Here is a 15000-nt window from a genome sequence, read left to right on the forward strand (position 1 = left end):
AGACAGAGACAGTCGATCCGCGTTATGTTAAATATTGCAAGGTTCCCGATTCCACAAAATTATAAAAAGTATACGGCTGTGTAGCAGGGATCAAAACGAGTAATTTCGTGTATAAAGTTTAATTAATATCCCATTAGTTTGCCGGGAAACATCGATTATTCCGATCTAGAAAGAGACAGAGACAGTCGATCCGCGTTATGTTAAATATTTCAAGGTTCCCGATTCCACAAAATTATAAAAAGTATACGGCTGTGTAGCGGGGATCAAAACGAGTAATTTCATGTATAAAGTTTAATTAAACTCCCAATAGTTTGCCGGGAAACATCGATTCTTCCGATCTAGAAAGAGACAGAGACAGTCGATCCGCGTTATGATAAATATTTCGAGGTTCCCGATTCCACAAAATTATAAAAAGTATACGGCTGTGTAGCGGGGATCAGAACGAGTAATTTCATGTATAAAGTTTAATTAAACTCCCAATAGTTTGCCGGGAAACATCGATTCTTCCGATCTAGAAAGAGACAGAGACAGTCGATCCGCGTTATGATAAATATTTCGAGGTTCCCGATTCCACAAAATTATAAAAAGTATACGGCTGTGTAGCGGGGATCAGAACGAGTAATTTCATGTATAAAGTTTAATTAAACTCCCAATAGTTTGCCGGGAAACATCGATTCTTCCGATCTAGAAAGAGACAGAGACAGTCGATCCGCGTTATGATAAATATTTCGAGGTTCCCGATTCCACAAAATTATAAAAAGTATACGGCTGTGTAGCGGGGATCAGAACGAGTAATTTCATGTATAAAGTTTAATTAAACTCCCAATAGTTTGCCGGGAAACATCGATTCTTCCGATCTAGAAAGAGACAGAGACAGTCGATCCGCGTTATGATAAATATTTCGAGGTTCCCGATTCCACAAAATTATAAAAAGTATACGGCTGTGTAGCGGGGATCAAAACGAGTAATTTCATGTATAAAGTTTAATTAAACTCCCAATAGTTTGCCGGGAAACATCGATTCTTCCGATCTAGAAAGAGACAGAGACAGTCGATCCGCGTTATGTTAAATATTGCAAGGTTCCCGATTCCACAAAATTATAAAAAGTATACGGCTGTGTAGCAGGGATCAAAACGAGTAATTTCGTGTATAAAGTTTAATTAATATCCCATTAGTTTGCCGGGAAACATCGATTATTCCGATCTAGAAAGAGACAGAGACAGTCGATCCGCGTTATGTTAAATATTTCAAGGTTCCCGATTCCACAAAATTATAAAAAGTATACGGCTGTGTAGCGGGGATCAAAACGAGTAATTTCATGTATAAAGTTTAATTAAACTCCCAATAGTTTGCCGGGAAACATCGATTCTTCCGATCTAGAAAGAGACAGAGACAGTCGATCCGCGTTATGATAAATATTTCGAGGTTCCCGATTCCACAAAATTATAAAAAGTATACGGCTGTGTAGCAGGGATCAAAACGAGTAATTTCGTGTATAAAGTTTAATTAATATCCCATTAGTTTGCCGGGAAACATCGATTATTCCGATCTAGAAAGAGACAGAGACAGTCGATCCGCGTTATGATAAATATTTCGAGGTTCCCGATTCCACAAAATTATAAAAAGTATACGGCTGTGTAGCGGGGATCAGAACGAGTAATTTCATGTATAAAGTTTAATTAAACTCCCAATAGTTTGCCGGGAAACATCGATTCTTCCGATCTAGAAAGAGACAGAGACAGTCGATCCGCGTTATGATAAATATTTCAAGGTTCCCGATTCCACAAAATTATAAAAAGTATACGGCTGTGTAGCGGGGATCAGAACGAGTAATTTCATGTATAAAGTTTAATTAAACTCCCAATAGTTTTCCGGGAAACATCGATTCTTCCGATCTAGAAAGAGACAGAGACAGTCGATCCGCGTTATGATAAATATTTCGAGGTTCCCGATTCCACAAATTTATAAAAAGTTTACGGCTGTGTAGCGGGGATCAGAACGAGTAATTTCATGTATAAAGTTTAATTAAACTCCCAATAGTTTGCCGGGAAACATCGATTCTTCCGATCTAGAAAGAGACAGAGACAGTCGATCCGCGTTATGATAAATATTTCAAGGTTCCCGATTCCACAAAATTATAAAAAGTATACGGCTGTGTAGCGGGGATCAAAACGAGTAATTTCATGTATAAAGTTTAATTAAACTTCCAATAGTTTGTCGGGAAACATCGATAGTTCGATCGCGCGAGAGAGACAGAGAAACGAACAGACTTCTTTTCGATTTACGGCTAAAATAAATTTTTCTAATTTTTTTCAATAACATATTCTTGCTTAGATAACTTTTTTACATAGGGATTAAGCATTTAGAACGATACATTGTTTAAAATAAGGGCACTTTACTCTTGACATTTTACGGTTTTTTCAATTTTCTGAAAAATCCTATCATTAGATTTTTTTAAAAATACGATATTCTTGCTTAACTAACGTTTCTACATAGGGATTAAGCATTTAGAACGAAATCTAATGTCAGAAAATGGCACTTTACTCTTGACATTTTTCGGTTTTTTCAATTTTCTGGAAAATCCTATCATTAGATTTTTTTAAAAATACGATATTCTTGCTTAACTAACGTTTCTACATAGGGATTAAGCATTTAGAACGAAATCTAATGTAGGAAAATGGTACTTTACTCTTGATCGGTACGGTGGGACTTTGAAAATATTCGGGCGTTCCAATCGCTCGTCTGTTGCATCATAGCGCGTCTCGGCGCAATCGACCGATTCGCTCGACCCATTATTTTCGATTTACGGCTAAAATAAATTTTTCTCATTTTATTCAATAACATATTCTTGCTTAGATAACTTTTTTACATAGGGATTAAGCATTTAGAACGATATAATGTTTAAAATAAGGGCACTTTACTCTTGACATTTTACGGTTTTTTCAATTTTCTGAAAAATCCTATCATTAGATTTTTTTAAAAATACGATATTCTTGCTTAACTAACGTTTCTACATAGGGATTAAGCATTTAGAACGAAATCTAATGTCAGAAAATGGCACTTTACTCTTGACATTTTTCGGTTTTTTCAATTTTCTGGAAAATCCTATCATTAGATTTTTTTAAAAATACGATATTCTTGCTTAACTAACGTTTCTACATAGGGATTAAGCATTTAGAACGAAATCTAATGTCAGAAAATGGCACTTTACTCTTGACATTTTTCGGTTTTTTCAATTTTCTGGGAAATCCTATCATTAGATTTTTTTAAAAATACGATATTCTTGCTTAACTAACGTTTTTACATAGGGATTAAGCATTTAGAACGAAATCTAATGTAGGAAAATGGTACTTTACTCTTGATCGGTACGTTGGGACTTTGAAAATATTCGGGCGTTCCAATCGCTCGTCTGTTGCATCATAGCGCGTCTCGGCGCAATCGACCGATTCGCTCGATCCATTATTTTCGATTTACGGCTAAAATAAATTTTTCTAATTTTTTTCAATAACATATTCCTGCTAAAATAACTTTTTTACATAGGGATTAAGCATTTAGAACGATACATTGTTTAAAATAAGGGCACTTTACTCTTGACATTTTACGGTTTTTTCAATTTTCTGAAAAATCCTATCATTAGATTTTTTTAAAAATACGATATTCTTGCTTAACTAACGTTTCTACATAGGGATTAAGCATTTAGAACGAAATCTAATGTCAGAAAATGGCACTTTACTCTTGACATTTTTCGGTTTTTTCAATTTTCTGGGAAATCCTATCATTAGATTTTTTTAAAAATACGATATTCTTGCTTAACTAACGTTTTTACATAGGGATTAAGCATTTAGAACGAAATCTAATGTAGGAAAATGGTACTTTACTCTTGATCGGTACGTTGGGACTTTGAAAATATTCGGGCGTTCCAATCGCTCGTCTGTTGCATCATAGCGCGTCTCGGCGCAATCGACCGATTCGCTCGATCCATTATTTTCGATTTACGGCTAAAATAAATTTTTCTAATTTTTTTCAATAACATATTCCTGCTAAAATAACTTTTTTACATAGGGATTAAGCATTTAGAACGATACATTGTTTAAAATAAGGGCACTTTACTCTTGACATTTTACGGTTTTTTCAATTTTCTGAAAAATCCTATCATTAGATTTTTTTAAAAATACGATATTCTTGCTTAACTAACGTTTCTACATAGGGATTAAGCATTTAGAACGAAATCTAATGTCAGAAAATGGCACTTTACTCTTGACATTTTTCGGTTTTTTCAATTTTCTGGGAAATCCTATCATTAGATTTTTTTAAAAATACGATATTCTTGCTTAACTAACGTTTTTACATAGGGATTAAGCATTTAGAACGAAATCTAATGTAGGAAAATGGTACTTTACTCTTGATCGGTACGTTGGGACTTTGAAAATATTCGGGCGTACGCGGCGCGCTCGGCGCTTCGAACAGCTCCGGTGTCCCCATTATTTTCGATTTACGGCTAAAATAAATTTTTCTAATTTTTTTCAATAACATATTCCTGCTAAAATAACTTTTTTACATAGGGATTAAGCATTTAGAACGATACATTGTTTAAAATAAGGGCACTTTACTCTTGACATTTTACGGTTTTTTCAATTTTCTGAAAAATCCTATCATTAGATTTTTTTAAAAATACGATATTCTTGCTTAACTAACGTTTCTACATAGGGATTAAGCATTTAGAACGAAATCTAATGTCAGAAAATGGCACTTTACTCTTGACATTTTTCGGTTTTTTCAATTTTCTGGAAAATCCTATCATTAGATTTTTTTAAAAATACGATATTCTTGCTTAACTAACGTTTTTACATAGGGATTAAGCATTTAGAACGAAATCTAATGTAGGAAAATGGTACTTTACTCTTGATCGGTACGTTGGGACTTTGAAAATATTCGGTGGTTCCAATCGCTCGTCTGTTGCATCATAGCGCGTCTCGGCGCAATCGACCGATTCGCTCGATCCATTATTTTCGATTTACGGCTAAAATAAATTTTTCTAATTTTTTTCAATAACATATTCCTGCTTAAATAACTTTTTTACATAGGGATTAAGCATTTAGAACGATACATTGTTTAAAATAAGGGCACTTTACTCTTGACATTTTACGGTTTTTTCAATTTTCTGAAAAATCCTATCATTAGATTTTTTTAAAAATACGATATTCTTGCTTAACTAACGTTTCTACATAGGGATTAAGCATTTAGAACGAAATCTAATGTCAGAAAATGGCACTTTACTCTTGACATTTTTCGGTTTTTTCAATTTTCTGGGAAATCCTATCATTAGATTTTTTTAAAAATACGATATTCTTGCTTAACTAACGTTTTTACATAGGGATTAAGCATTTAGAACGAAATCTAATGTAGGAAAATGGTACTTTACTCTTGATCGGTACGTTGGGACTTTGAAAATATTCGGGCGTTCCAATCGCTCGTCTGTTGCATCATAGCGCGTCTCGGCGCAATCGACCGATTCGCTCGATCCATTATTTTCGATTTACGGCTAAAATAAATTTTTCTAATTTTTTTCAATAACATATTCCTGCTAAAATAACTTTTTTACATAGGGATTAAGCATTTAGAACGATACATTGTTTAAAATAAGGGCACTTTACTCTTGACATTTTACGGTTTTTTCAATTTTCTGAAAAATCCTATCATTAGATTTTTTTAAAAATACGATATTCTTGCTTAACTAACGTTTCTACATAGGGATTAAGCATTTAGAACGAAATCTAATGTCAGAAAATGGCACTTTACTCTTGACATTTTTCGGTTTTTTCAATTTTCTGGGAAATCCTATCATTAGATTTTTTTAAAAATACGATATTCTTGCTTAACTAACGTTTTTACATAGGGATTAAGCATTTAGAACGAAATCTAATGTAGGAAAATGGTACTTTACTCTTGATCGGTACGTTGGGACTTTGAAAATATTCGGGCGTTCCAATCGCTCGTCTGTTGCATCATAGCGCGTCTCGGCGCAATCGACCGATTCGCTCGATCCATTATTTTCGATTTACGGCTAAAATAAATTTTTCTAATTTTTTTCAATAACATATTCCTGCTAAAATAACTTTTTTACATAGGGATTAAGCATTTAGAACGATACATTGTTTAAAATAAGGGCACTTTACTCTTGACATTTTACGGTTTTTTCAATTTTCTGAAAAATCCTATCATTAGATTTTTTTAAAAATACGATATTCTTGCTTAACTAACGTTTCTACATAGGGATTAAGCATTTAGAACGAAATCTAATGTCAGAAAATGGCACTTTACTCTTGACATTTTTCGGTTTTTTCAATTTTCTGGGAAATCCTATCATTAGATTTTTTTAAAAATACGATATTCTTGCTTAACTAACGTTTTTACATAGGGATTAAGCATTTAGAACGAAATCTAATGTAGGAAAATGGTACTTTACTCTTGATCGGTACGTTGGGACTTTGAAAATATTCGGGCGTTCCAATCGCTCGTCTGTTGCATCATAGCGCGTCTCGGCGCAATCGACCGATTCGCTCGATCCATTATTTTCGATTTACGGCTAAAATAAATTTTTCTAATTTTTTTCAATAACATATTCCTGCTTAAATAACTTTTTTACATAGGGATTAAGCATTTAGAACGATACATTGTTTAAAATAAGGGCACTTTACTCTTGACATTTTACGGTTTTTTCAATTTTCTGAAAAATCCTATCATTAGATTTTTTTAAAAATACGATATTCTTGCTTAACTAACGTTTCTACATAGGGATTAAGCATTTAGAACGAAATCTAATGTCAGAAAATGGCACTTTACTCTTGACATTTTTCGGTTTTTTCAATTTTCTGGAAAATCCTATCATTAGATTTTTTTAAAAATACGATATTCTTGCTTAACTAACGTTTCTACATAGGGATTAAGCATTTAGAACGAAATCTAATGTCAGAAAATGGCACTTTACTCTTGACATTTTTCGGTTTTTTCAATTTTCTGGAAAATCCTATCATTAGATTTTTTTAAAAATACGATATTCTTGCTTAACTAACGTTTTTACATAGGGATTAAGCATTTAGAACGAAATCTAATGTAGGAAAATGGTACTTTACTCTTGATCGGTACGTTGGGACTTTGAAAATATTCGGGCGTTCCAATCGCTCGTCTGTTGCATCATAGCGCGTCTCGGCGCAATCGACCGATTCGCTCGATCCATTATTTTCGATTTACGGCTAAAATAAATTTTTCTAATTTTTTTCAATAACATATTCCTGCTTAAATAACTTTTTTACATAGGGATTAAGCATTTAGAACGATACATTGTTTAAAATAAGGGCACTTTACTCTTGACATTTTACGGTTTTTTCAATTTTCTGAAAAATCCTATCATTAGATTTTTTTAAAAATACGATATTCTTGCTTAACTAACGTTTCTACATAGGGATTAAGCATTTAGAACGAAATCTAATGTCAGAAAATGGCACTTTACTCTTGACATTTTTCGGTTTTTTCAATTTTCTGGAAAATCCTATCATTAGATTTTTTTAAAAATACGATATTCTTGCTTAACTAACGTTTTTACATAGGGATTAAGCATTTAGAACGAAATCTAATGTAGGAAAATGGTACTTTACTCTTGATCGGTACGTTGGGACTTTGAAAATATTCGGGGGTTCCAATCGCTCGTCTGTTGCATCATAGCGCGTCTCGGCGCAATCGACCGATTCGCTCGATCCATTATTTTCGATTTACGGCTAAAATAAATTTTTCTAATTTTTTTCAATAACATATTCCTGCTTAAATAACTTTTTTACATAGGGATTAAGCATTTAGAACGATACATTGTTTAAAATAAGGGCACTTTACTCTTGACATTTTACGGTTTTTTCAATTTTCTGAAAAATCCTATCATTAGATTTTTTTAAAAATACGATATTCTTGCTTAACTAACGTTTCTACATAGGGATTAAGCATTTAGAACGAAATCTAATGTCAGAAAATGGCACTTTACTCTTGACATTTTTCGGTTTTTTCAATTTTCTGGGAAATCCTATCATTAGATTTTTTTAAAAATACGATATTCTTGCTTAACTAACGTTTTTACATAGGGATTAAGCATTTAGAACGAAATCTAATGTAGGAAAATGGTACTTTACTCTTGATCGGTACGTTGGGACTTTGAAAATATTCGGGCGTTCCAATCGCTCGTCTGTTGCATCATAGCGCGTCTCGGCGCAATCGACCGATTCGCTCGATCCATTATTTTCGATTTACGGCTAAAATAAATTTTTCTAATTTTTTTCAATAACATATTCCTGCTTAAATAACTTTTTTACATAGGGATTAAGCATTTAGAACGATACATTGTTTAAAATAAGGGCACTTTACTCTTGACATTTTACGGTTTTTTCAATTTTCCGAAAAATCCTATCATTAGATTTTTTTAAAAATACGATATTCTTGCTTAACTAACGTTTCTACATAGGGATTAAGCATTTAGAACGAAATCTAATGTCAGAAAATGGCACTTTACTCTTGACATTTTTCGGTTTTTTCAATTTTCTGGGAAATCCTATCATTAGATTTTTTTAAAAATACGATATTCTTGCTTAACTAACGTTTTTACATAGGGATTAAGCATTTAGAACGAAATCTAATGTAGGAAAATGGTACTTTACTCTTGATCGGTACGTTGGGACTTTGAAAATATTCGGGCGTTCCAATCGCTCGTCTGTTGCATCATAGCGCGTCTCGGCGCAATCGACCGATTCGCTCGATCCATTATTTTCGATTTACGGCTAAAATAAATTTTTCTAATTTTTTTCAATAACATATTCCTGCTTAAATAACTTTTTTACATAGGGATTAAGCATTTAGAACGATACATTGTTTAAAATAAGGGCACTTTACTCTTGACATTTTACGGTTTTTTCAATTTTCTGAAAAATCCTATCATTAGATTTTTTTAAAAATACGATATTCTTGCTTAACTAACGTTTCTACATAGGGATTAAGCATTTAGAACGAAATCTAATGTCAGAAAATGGCACTTTACTCTTGACATTTTTCGGTTTTTTCAATTTTCTGGAAAATCCTATCATTAGATTTTTTTAAAAATACGATATTCTTGCTTAACTAACGTTTTTACATAGGGATTAAGCATTTAGAACGAAATCTAATGTAGGAAAATGGTACTTTACTCTTGATCGGTACGTTGGGACTTTGAAAATATTCGGGGGTTCCAATCGCTCGTCTGTTGCATCATAGCGCGTCTCGGCGCAATCGACCGATTCGCTCGATCCATTATTTTCGATTTACGGCTAAAATAAATTTTTCTAATTTTTTTCAATAACATATTCCTGCTTAAATAACTTTTTTACATAGGGATTAAGCATTTAGAACGATACATTGTTTAAAATAAGGGCACTTTACTCTTGACATTTTACGGTTTTTTCAATTTTCTGAAAAATCCTATCATTAGATTTTTTTAAAAATACGATATTCTTGCTTAACTAACGTTTCTACATAGGGATTAAGCATTTAGAACGAAATCTAATGTCAGAAAATGGCACTTTACTCTTGACATTTTTCGGTTTTTTCAATTTTCTGGGAAATCCTATCATTAGATTTTTTTAAAAATACGATATTCTTGCTTAACTAACGTTTTTACATAGGGATTAAGCATTTAGAACGAAATCTAATGTAGGAAAATGGTACTTTACTCTTGATCGGTACGTTGGGACTTTGAAAATATTCGGGCGTTCCAATCGCTCGTCTGTTGCATCATAGCGCGTCTCGGCGCAATCGACCGATTCGCTCGATCCATTATTTTCGATTTACGGCTAAAATAAATTTTTCTAATTTTTTTCAATAACATATTCCTGCTTAAATAACTTTTTTACATAGGGATTAAGCATTTAGAACGATACATTGTTTAAAATAAGGGCACTTTACTCTTGACATTTTACGGTTTTTTCAATTTTCTGAAAAATCCTATCATTAGATTTTTTTAAAAATACGATATTCTTGCTTAACTAACGTTTCTACATAGGGATTAAGCATTTAGAACGAAATCTAATGTCAGAAAATGGCACTTTACTCTTGACATTTTTCGGTTTTTTCAATTTTCTGGAAAATCCTATCATTAGATTTTTTTAAAAATACGATATTCTTGCTTAACTAACGTTTCTACATAGGGATTAAGCATTTAGAACGAAATCTAATGTCAGAAAATGGCACTTTACTCTTGACATTTTTCGGTTTTTTCAATTTTCTGGAAAATCCTATCATTAGATTTTTTTAAAAATACGATATTCTTGCTTAACTAACGTTTCTACATAGGGATTAAGCATTTAGAACGAAATCTAATGTCAGAAAATGGCACTTTACTCTTGACATTTTTCGGTTTTTTCAATTTTCTGGAAAATCCTATCATTAGATTTTTTTAAAAATACGATATTCTTGCTTAACTAACGTTTTTACATAGGGATTAAGCATTTAGAACGAAATCTAATGTAGGAAAATGGTACTTTACTCTTGATCGGTACGTTGGGACTTTGAAAATATTCGGGCGTTCCAATCGCTCGTCTGTTGCATCATAGCGCGTCTCGGCGCAATCGACCGATTCGCTCGATCCATTATTTTCGATTTACGGCTAAAATAAATTTTTCTAATTTTTTTCAATAACATATTCCTGCTTAAATAACTTTTTTACATAGGGATTAAGCATTTAGAACGATACATTGTTTAAAATAAGGGCACTTTACTCTTGACATTTTACGGTTTTTTCAATTTTCTGAAAAATCCTATCATTAGATTTTTTTAAAAATACGATATTCTTGCTTAACTAACGTTTCTACATAGGGATTAAGCATTTAGAACGAAATCTAATGTCAGAAAATGGCACTTTACTCTTGACATTTTTCGGTTTTTTCAATTTTCTGGAAAATCCTATCATTAGATTTTTTTAAAAATACGATATTCTTGCTTAACTAACGTTTTTACATAGGGATTAAGCATTTAGAACGAAATCTAATGTAGGAAAATGGTACTTTACTCTTGATCGGTACGTTGGGACTTTGAAAATATTCGGGGGTTCCAATCGCTCGTCTGTTGCATCATAGCGCGTCTCGGCGCAATCGACCGATTCGCTCGATCCATTATTTTCGATTTACGGCTAAAATAAATTTTTCTAATTTTTTTCAATAACATATTCCTGCTTAAATAACTTTTTTACATAGGGATTAAGCATTTAGAACGATACATTGTTTAAAATAAGGGCACTTTACTCTTGACATTTTACGGTTTTTTCAATTTTCTGAAAAATCCTATCATTAGATTTTTTTAAAAATACGATATTCTTGCTTAACTAACGTTTCTACATAGGGATTAAGCATTTAGAACGAAATCTAATGTCAGAAAATGGCACTTTACTCTTGACATTTTTCGGTTTTTTCAATTTTCTGGGAAATCCTATCATTAGATTTTTTTAAAAATACGATATTCTTGCTTAACTAACGTTTTTACATAGGGATTAAGCATTTAGAACGAAATCTAATGTAGGAAAATGGTACTTTACTCTTGATCGGTACGTTGGGACTTTGAAAATATTCGGGCGTTCCAATCGCTCGTCTGTTGCATCATAGCGCGTCTCGGCGCAATCGACCGATTCGCTCGATCCATTATTTTCGATTTACGGCTAAAATAAATTTTTCTAATTTTTTTCAATAACATATTCCTGCTTAAATAACTTTTTTACATAGGGATTAAGCATTTAGAACGATACATTGTTTAAAATAAGGGCACTTTACTCTTGACATTTTACGGTTTTTTCAATTTTCTGAAAAATCCTATCATTAGATTTTTTTAAAAATACGATATTCTTGCTTAACTAACGTTTCTACATAGGGATTAAGCATTTAGAACGAAATCTAATGTCAGAAAATGGCACTTTACTCTTGACATTTTTCGGTTTTTTCAATTTTCTGGGAAATCCTATCATTAGATTTTTTTAAAAATACGATATTCTTGCTTAACTAACGTTTTTACATAGGGATTAAGCATTTAGAACGAAATCTAATGTAGGAAAATGGTACTTTACTCTTGATCGGTACGTTGGGACTTTGAAAATATTCGGGCGTTCCAATCGCTCGTCTGTTGCATCATAGCGCGTCTCGGCGCAATCGACCGATTCGCTCGATCCATTATTTTCGATTTACGGCTAAAATAAATTTTTCTAATTTTTTTCAATAACATATTCCTGCTAAAATAACTTTTTTACATAGGGATTAAGCATTTAGAACGATACATTGTTTAAAATAAGGGCACTTTACTCTTGACATTTTACGGTTTTTTCAATTTTCTGAAAAATCCTATCATTAGATTTTTTTAAAAATACGATATTCTTGCTTAACTAACGTTTCTACATAGGGATTAAGCATTTAGAACGAAATCTAATGTCAGAAAATGGCACTTTACTCTTGACATTTTTCGGTTTTTTCAATTTTCTGGGAAATCCTATCATTAGATTTTTTTAAAAATACGATATTCTTGCTTAACTAACGTTTTTACATAGGGATTAAGCATTTAGAACGAAATCTAATGTAGGAAAATGGTACTTTACTCTTGATCGGTACGTTGGGACTTTGAAAATATTCGGGCGTTCCAATCGCTCGTCTGTTGCATCATAGCGCGTCTCGGCGCAATCGACCGATTCGCTCGATCCATTATTTTCGATTTACGGCTAAAATAAATTTTTCTAATTTTTTTCAATAACATATTCCTGCTTAAATAACTTTTTTACATAGGGATTAAGCATTTAGAACGATACATTGTTTAAAATAAGGGCACTTTACTCTTGACATTTTACGGTTTTTTCAATTTTCTGAAAAATCCTATCATTAGATTTTTTTAAAAATACGATATTCTTGCTTAACTAACGTTTCTACATAGGGATTAAGCATTTAGAACGAAATCTAATGTCAGAAAATGGCACTTTACTCTTGACATTTTTCGGTTTTTTCAATTTTCTGGAAAATCCTATCATTAGATTTTTTTAAAAATACGATATTCTTGCTTAACTAACGTTTCTACATAGGGATTAAGCATTTAGAACGAAATCTAATGTCAGAAAATGGCACTTTACTCTTGACATTTTTCGGTTTTTTCAATTTTCTGGAAAATCCTATCATTAGATTTTTTTAAAAATACGATATTCTTGCTTAACTAACGTTTTTACATAGGGATTAAGCATTTAGAACGAAATCTAATGTAGGAAAATGGTACTTTACTCTTGATCGGTACGTTGGGACTTTGAAAATATTCGGGCGTTCCAATCGCTCGTCTGTTGCATCATAGCGCGTCTCGGCGCAATCGACCGATTCGCTCGATCCATTATTTTCGATTTACGGCTAAAATAAATTTTTCTAATTTTTTTCAATAACATATTCCTGCTTAAATAACTTTTTTACATAGGGATTAAGCATTTAGAACGATACATTGTTTAAAATAAGGGCACTTTACTCTTGACATTTTACGGTTTTTTCAATTTTCTGAAAAATCCTATCATTAGATTTTTTTAAAAATACGATATTCTTGCTTAACTAACGTTTCTACATAGGGATTAAGCATTTAGAACGAAATCTAATGTCAGAAAATGGCACTTTACTCTTGACATTTTTCGGTTTTTTCAATTTTCTGGAAAATCCTATCATTAGATTTTTTTAAAAATACGATATTCTTGCTTAACTAACGTTTTTACATAGGGATTAAGCATTTAGAACGAAATCTAATGTAGGAAAATGGTACTTTACTCTTGATCGGTACGTTGGGACTTTGAAAATATTCGGGCGTACGCGGCGCGCTCGGCGCTTCGAACAGCTCCGGTGTCCCCATTATTTTCGATTTACGGCTAAAATAAATTTTTCTAATTTTTTTCAATAACATATTCCTGCTAAAATAACTTTTTTACATAGGGATTAAGCATTTAGAACGATACATTGTTTAAAATAAGGGCACTTTACTCTTGACATTTTACGGTTTTTTCAATTTTCTGAAAAATCCTATCATTAGATTTTTTTAAAAATACGATATTCTTGCTTAACTAACGTTTCTACATAGGGATTAAGCATTTAGAACGAAATCTAATGTCAGAAAATGGCACTTTACTCTTGACATTTTTCGGTTTTTTCAATTTTCTGGGAAATCCTATCATTAGATTTTTTTAAAAATACGATATTCTTGCTTAACTAACGTTTTTACATAGGGATTAAGCATTTAGAACGAAATCTAATGTAGGAAAATGGTACTTTACTCTTGATCGGTACGTTGGGACTTAGAAAATATTCGGCCGTACGCGGCGCGTCTCGGCGCTTCGAACAGCTCCGGTGTCCCCATTATTTTCGATTTACGGCTAAAATAAATTTTTCTAATTTTTTTCAATTACATATTCTTGCTTAGATAACTTTTTTACATAGGGATTAAGCATTTAGAACGACATATTGTTTAAAATAATGGTACTTTACTCTTGTGATTTTTCGGTTTTTTTTGATTATTTTGAAAAATAAATTTTTGTAATTTTTTTAAATACGATATTCGTGATCAGTGAACGATTTCACATATGGATTAAGCATTTAGAATCGTGCGGAAGCGTTATTAAAAAAGTTTACTCGATGCGATGGGACTTTGAAAAGTTTGTGAAAATTTTCATATTGGGAAAAAATGTGTAATTTTTTGTCTAGTTTACGGTAATGTAATTTATTTTAATGTTTACTATAAATTTTTTTTTCGTTCGTTCACGCGCTATGTTACAACAGCACGGCCGGGCGGTCTGTTGCCGCGGCGGTTTACACTCATAAGCGCGCGTGCTATTCGGCCGGCGGCGCCGGCGTCCTTGCCGGCCGTTCGGTATCTATAAGAGATACACGGTCCGTGCGAGGCGGACGGAGCAGAGCGGGTTTTGGGCCAATTCTACGATCTCGG

Source organism: Megalopta genalis, unplaced genomic scaffold, assembly GCF_051020955.1.
Source record: "Megalopta genalis isolate 19385.01 unplaced genomic scaffold, iyMegGena1_principal scaffold0464, whole genome shotgun sequence".
NCBI classification, from domain to species: Eukaryota; Metazoa; Arthropoda; class Insecta; order Hymenoptera; family Halictidae; genus Megalopta; species Megalopta genalis.